Below are 6,512 nucleotides of genomic sequence, written 5' to 3' on the forward strand. Positions count from 1 at the left end.
GAAACGCAGATTACGCTTTGTTCCAGCACACCTCCTCTAATGAACCTTATCCCTCTTCCCCAAATTCTCATCTCTTTATTCTCTCCATTACTCTCTCTCATACACAAACGTGCATGGACGTGCTACTCTCTCTCTAGCCATAATTTATTTCTCTATTCCCTTACCCCCCATCTCTCCCAATTAGGGTAGAATATTTCCCTGGTATTTTATAAATGTTCCATCCGTATTTTACAAATGTTCCATCCCGAGAATAAATCACTTTTTCCCAGGTAACCTGGTATTTCCCACCAAAACCGGAAGTGTCATTCAAAAGCATTATAAAGCATATGACTGGATTTGATTAGAGCTTTGATCAGCATGAAAATTCATATCTGATACTACCTGAGCCTGATTAACCATATTTTAAATACATTTTATGATGTATTATTACCATTTATTATTATTACCATTTAAAAAAAAGCCCAAATGTGACTCACCACCTGGATTCGGTCTTATGTAGCAACATTTTTAAGTTCAGTTTTTTACATTGTCACGCCCTGACCGTAGAGAGGCTTTTTATGTCTCTATTTGGTTTGGTCAGGGTGTGATTTGGGGTGGGCATTCTATGTTTTTGTTTTCTATGTTTCTTTATTTCTATGTTTTGGCCGGGTATGGTTCTCAATCAGGGACAGCTGTCTATCGTTGTCTCTGATTGGGAACCATACTTAGGTAGCCCTTTTCCCTCCTTTCAGTGTGGGAAGTTAACTTTGTTAGAGGCTTCATAGCCCTCTTAAGCTTTTTGGGGGGGAGGCACACGGGGAGATTGGCCGAGTCAGGTTGGAGACCTGAGCCAACTCCTCGTGCTTACCGTGGGGAGAAGCGTGGTACTGGTCAGGCACCGTGTTATGCGGTGGAGCGCACGGTGTCTCCAGTGCGCACTCACAGCCCTGTGCGCTACATCCCAGCTCCTAGCCTTGCCGGGCTAGGGTGAGCATCCAGGCAGGACGGATGGTGCCGGCTCAGCGCGCGTGGTCTCCAGTGCATCTCTTCGGCCCAGGATATCCTGCGCCGGCTCTGCGGACGGTGTCTCCGGTGCGTCTGCACAGCCCAGTGCGTTCTGTGCCAGCGCCCCGCATGTGCAGGGCGAAGATAACCATCCAGCCAGGATGGGTTGTGCAGGCTCTACGCTCTAGACCTCCAGTGCGCCTCCACGGCCCAGTGTATCCGGTGCCTCCGCCAAGAACCAAGCCTCCAGTATGTCTCCTCAGCCTGGTGAGTCCTGTGCCTGCTGCCAGAAACAGGCCTCCTGTATGTCTCCCCAGCCTGGTGAGCCCTGTGGCAGCTCCACGTACCAGACTGCCCATACCTCTCCTCACTCCAGTGATGATCCAGCGTACAAAGCCTCCAGTGATGATCCATGGCAAGAAGCCTCCAGTGATGATCCATGGCACGAAGCCTCCAGTGATGATCCATGGCGAAAGCCTCCAGTAAAGATCCATGGCACGAAGCCTCCAGTGAAGATCCATGGCAAAGAAGCCTCCAGTGATGATCCATGGAGAACGAAGCCTCCAGTGAAGATCCATGGCAAGAAGCCTCCAGTGGAGTCATGGCACGAAGCTCCAACGACGGCCTCCAGTCCGGAGCCTCCAGCGACGTTCTCCAGTCCGGAGCCTCAGCGACGTTCTCCTCAGTCGCGGAGTCCCTCCAGGGGACGGCCTCCGCAGTCCGGAACCTCCAGCGACGGCCCTCAGTCCGGGAGCCGTCCATCGACGGCCTCCAGTCCGGAGCCTCCAGCGACGGCCCCCAGTCCGGAGCCTCCAGCGACGGCCCCCAGTCCGGAGCCTCCAGCGACGGCCCCCAGTCCGGAGTCTCCAGCGACGGCCTCCAGTCCGGAGCCTACAGCGACGGTCTCAATCAGGGACAGCTGTCTATCGTTGTCTCTGATTGGGATCCATACTTAGGTAGCCCTTTTCCCTCCTTTTAAGTGTGGGAAGTTAACTTTGTTAGAGGCTTCATAGCCCTGTTAAGCTTCATGGTCGTTTTGTATTGTTTTGTTGGCGACATTCAAATAAAAAGGAATATGTACGCTTACCACGCTGCACCTTGGTCTTCTTCCAGCATCGTCCGTGATACATTGGATAAAAGTAGAGACTCAGAGCTACAAAATGGTATATCATACAAAACATTTTTGAGGAACAATGGGAAAGTAATTCTACTTTGAAAGTTGATACACTTGTAAACTCACTTTTGAGAAAAGGGCCTTTGAATGTTTTGTTACCTACTAAAGAGCTCTCCTCTCTCTACACCCATTCAGCATTGTTCACACCCTCTTAAGCCAGCCCCACCCATCTCTAAGGATTCACATGAGGTTATGTGATAAAGACTAACAGTGGTAGTAGCCAACACTAAGGAAAAAGTCCAGGTTAACAGAAAGTGTCCAGATAAAAATATTTTATAAATATTAGATGACACTTACCCAGACACACTCGTCTAAATTGATGGGTCATGTGAAAGAAAAACTATAACCCCCAGCCACATCCAGTGGTGGAAAAAGTACTAATTTGTCATACTTGAGTAAAAGTATAAACCATTTCGAATTCCTTATATTAAACCAGACGGCACAATTGTATTTTTTTAATTTTTATAAAAGACGGATAGCCAGGGGCACAATGTCCTTAAGTATCAAAAGTAAAAAGATTAACCATTTCAACTTCCTTATATTAAGCAAACCAGATGGCACAATTGTATGATCTTTTATTGATGGATAGCCAGGGGCACACTCTAACATAATTTACAAACCAAGAATTTGTGTTTAGTGAGTCTGCCAGATCAGAGGCAGTATGGATAACCAGGGATATTATCGTAATAAGTGTTTGAATTGGACAATATTCTTGTCAATGTCACGATCGTGTGGAAGAGATTCGGACCAAAACGCAGCATGAGGAAAATAAGCCATCTTCTTTTAATAAATGAACGAAGATGAACATGAAACGAAAACACTATACAAAAAAAAAAAAAAAAATGATCGTGAAGCTAAATAACGCAAGTGCACAGACAAGCAACAAACGTTAAACAAGACAACTACCCACAAAAGCCTACTGCCTATGGCTACCTTAAATATGGCTCCCAATCAGAGACAAATGAATGACAGCTGTCTCTGATTGAGACCCAATCTAGGCAGCCATAGACATAACTAGACAACCTCACAATGATCTATCCCATACACAATACAACACCCATAGACTAAACAAAACACACACAACATACAATGCCCACCCCAACTCACGCCCTGACCAACTAAACATATTCAAAATAACATAAAAATAGGTCAGGAACGTGACAGTCAAAATGTAACAAGTACTTTTGGGTATCAAGGAAAATGTATGGAGTAAAAAGTACATTATTTTCTTTCCGAATTTAGTGAAGTAAAAGTTGACAAAAATATAAATAGTAAAGTAATGTACAGATACCACAAGGCCATGCAACCTCAGTTGAAACCTGAGTGAGGTGCACATGTACAGTACATAAACAGATGCACGCGCCATATATTTAAGTGGTGGACACTTGATACGGTCACAAGATATTGTTGTGGTATGTCACAAAATCATGTTATGACCACACATATTAATATTCATTTTATATATCAATATTTTGCTAAGTGGATGGTCTCTACAGAAGGTGTTAACGGTACAGCCAAATGGTTTCTTGCATAGTAGCAATATCAGAAATAGATAGTGTCAATATGAATAAAATATACAGTATGTACAAGAACAATATCAATAACGATATCAGTGATAAACAAGGTAGTTATATGCATACAATCAGGGGTAAAGTGGCTGAGCGGCAGGATAACAAAAAATAGCTGCAACGTATGGCATGTGTGTTAGGAGAGTCATGTGAATAGAGGCACTGCAGATAGTTCTGATGACTGGTCCGTCCAAACCACGCATGAACAAGGGAATCTATATTCGGAGAGCCTGTTTCTGTCCTGCCCAACTCCCTGATCTTGTCAAAAAGATAGTTTGTCTAGCTGTGTCCAGTCCAGGTGGTGATTTTACAGGCAGACCATCTATGGGAGGAAGGATGTCAGCGTTGCGCAGCAGCTGAAACCTGGTCCCGACAGTCCGAACGTTCATTTGCGACAACACCAGGCTCCAGAGCATCGAAGCTGTAAAACAGGGAATAACAAAAAATCTGAAGACATTACAACCCTGCATAACGTCAATTCACCTCCCAAGTTTAGATAAGAATAACCTCATACAAATAAAAATTTGTTGACCTGAAGTGCTGGTACTGTTTGATTTGTGGCAGCGGCCTGAAGTATGGAGTCAGGTGTTGTTGCCAGCCATAGCTTTTCACCAGCACCGTACCATCCTCCAGTCCAACCAGCTGTGGGATGTTGACCCCTGTCACAGTGCTCACAGATGTCTGGGTTCCTTCACATAACTGACACCAGCATTAATATAAGTATTACATACAACTTTGAGAACAAAAACAGTGTGCTCCATCACATCCTATGATTCTATGTGCCTGTAAGAAATAGGCCGTCAGCTATCACACTGTGCTTAGCACTTGCATGCTATTTTTGGTACTCCTATTCGCAGCTGACAACAAGCAACGACAAACATAGCTAGCCCTACCGGTGTATTTAATCATCTTACTAGGCCACTGTACGTTGGCACAATACAGCAAAAACAAGACTTACATGAGATAGTTGTGCAGGCCATTTATTAAAATTTTGTCCAGGAAACGAAAGTGCGTTTAGCTAAGAGCGCTAAGAGATGATTTTACATCTAGCCACAGGACTTACACAGAGACGATCAGGCGAATATGCATAGTATAAATGTGTCCATCCCTGAGTGCCGTATGGACATTACAAAGGTAGCACAGAATCACCTATAAAAACATTAATAATGATATCATATCCAGTGAATTATCGAAACGTCCCACTTTATACTGCACTGGTCAGCCAACACCCATAAGACTAACCAGCTAGCTGACGTAGCTATACTGCATGAACTATAATAGCCTTAGTCATCTAGCCGCGCCTATATCACGTCCACTAAGCTACCGGAGTTTATATTTCCCAGACTCGCATAGTGAGCTTTTGACGTATACATTTATAACGTAGATATAATTCGCAGTTGTTAAACACAAAATTCACTGTCAACTTGAGATAGTGCGTATTGCTACTCGTAACCAACTATGACACCTAAAACAGTGCATGGTCCTTTAAAAGTAAAATCTTTGCCTCTTATGGGTGCAGACCCTAGTGAACTATCTTTTTTTGCCTTTTGCATGTTAATGGATTATATGGACGTCATAAAATCTACGATTCTGGCTAATCCCAATCTCGTAGGTTACGTTTTTTGTATTTGATAAACAGCATTACTTACTGCCTGCATAAAGTCTCTAAGGCCTGACTATTGCGTCGTGCCTCCAAGAACGTAATCTCTAAAGCTTGTGCCAATACTATAGAAGAGCACACACTCAGAATTATCTCTGATATATCGTGAAATATCTGCGACATGTTCTTTCTCCAATTTTGCATTTCAATAGTATGGCAAAGTTATACTATTATTCTCACTGAATGCCTCCCATGGCCCAGCAAACTTGCGCACCGCCGCCAATATCGCTCCCTCCGCCCGCTCAAGCTTTCTCAATCCAATCTTCCTTCACATATAAAGTACTACTGCAAAATAGGCGAAAGCCAGCACCCATGTTTTCATCCATGGCCATCCAGGTATGTACTGCTACTGTAGCCGTAGCTCGTTCAGTCAAAGAACTGCCCACGTAACTGCTTTGACCTCTTTTCATCTACAGAACACTGGCCTGCTATTACTACAATTATGTATCGTACTTACCAGGTGTGCCCTCAGTGATCACGTTTACGCCCCCTACTAATAAACTCGAGACATATATACCAAGCTCCTGGTTTCATCATACCCCTACCACATCCGTAAGCTCAATACTATAGGTCAACCCTAGATACATAAGCCCAAGCTTCATTGTGCTATATTCTCATTTGCATTAGCCTAAGCGCTAAATTTAGTAACATCATAAAACTTAAATGTTTACTTACATACTTACTAACAATAGCATACTACTTTTCTATTTTTAAATCCTCTAGCTATTTAATGCGGAAGCCTCAAGGGCCGTAAGCTTTAAGCATTTCTAACATAGTTAGTCCTAACACACAGCTCCTGCGATTGCGCACGCGACATTTACATGTACCCATAGTTACTTTGTGCACACACCTGCAGTAATTTAACAATATATCACTACTTAGTTTTTTTAGAGTGCGATCTAATTTAGCCGTCTATGGTACAGCATCTGGATGCTGTAGGGCTACGCAAAGCCAGCCACCTCAACTCTGTCCGCAATATGACACTCTATTGTTAGTTGCGTACTCCTTAAGTTATCTGAGTCTGGTCTAAACTGATGTCTTGGCCTTTAAACTTGATAGTCTGACAATCCCAGAGGTCCAATGCCATGTTTTTTGGGGTATGTCTTGTTCTGCATTGACGGAGAGC

At 43.8% G+C, this 6,512-nt stretch overlaps 1 long non-coding RNA gene across 1 annotated transcript; it reads right to left on the reverse strand.

Annotated features, from left to right (window-relative positions):
* Positions 1-3,599: 3,599 nt before the first annotated feature.
* LOC139023910 (uncharacterized) lies at positions 3,600-4,391 on the reverse strand. The gene is made up of 2 exons (XR_011475134.1): positions 4,259-4,391; positions 3,600-4,147 (listed from the first exon to the last, which is right to left on the reverse strand). It is a non-coding gene; the product is annotated as an uncharacterized lncRNA (long non-coding RNA).
* Between the last annotated feature and the right edge of the window lie 2,121 nt (positions 4,392-6,512).

This window comes from Salvelinus sp. IW2-2015, unplaced genomic scaffold (genome assembly GCF_002910315.2).
Source record: "Salvelinus sp. IW2-2015 unplaced genomic scaffold, ASM291031v2 Un_scaffold396, whole genome shotgun sequence".
In the NCBI taxonomy this organism is placed as follows: Eukaryota; Metazoa; Chordata; class Actinopteri; order Salmoniformes; family Salmonidae; genus Salvelinus; species Salvelinus sp. IW2-2015.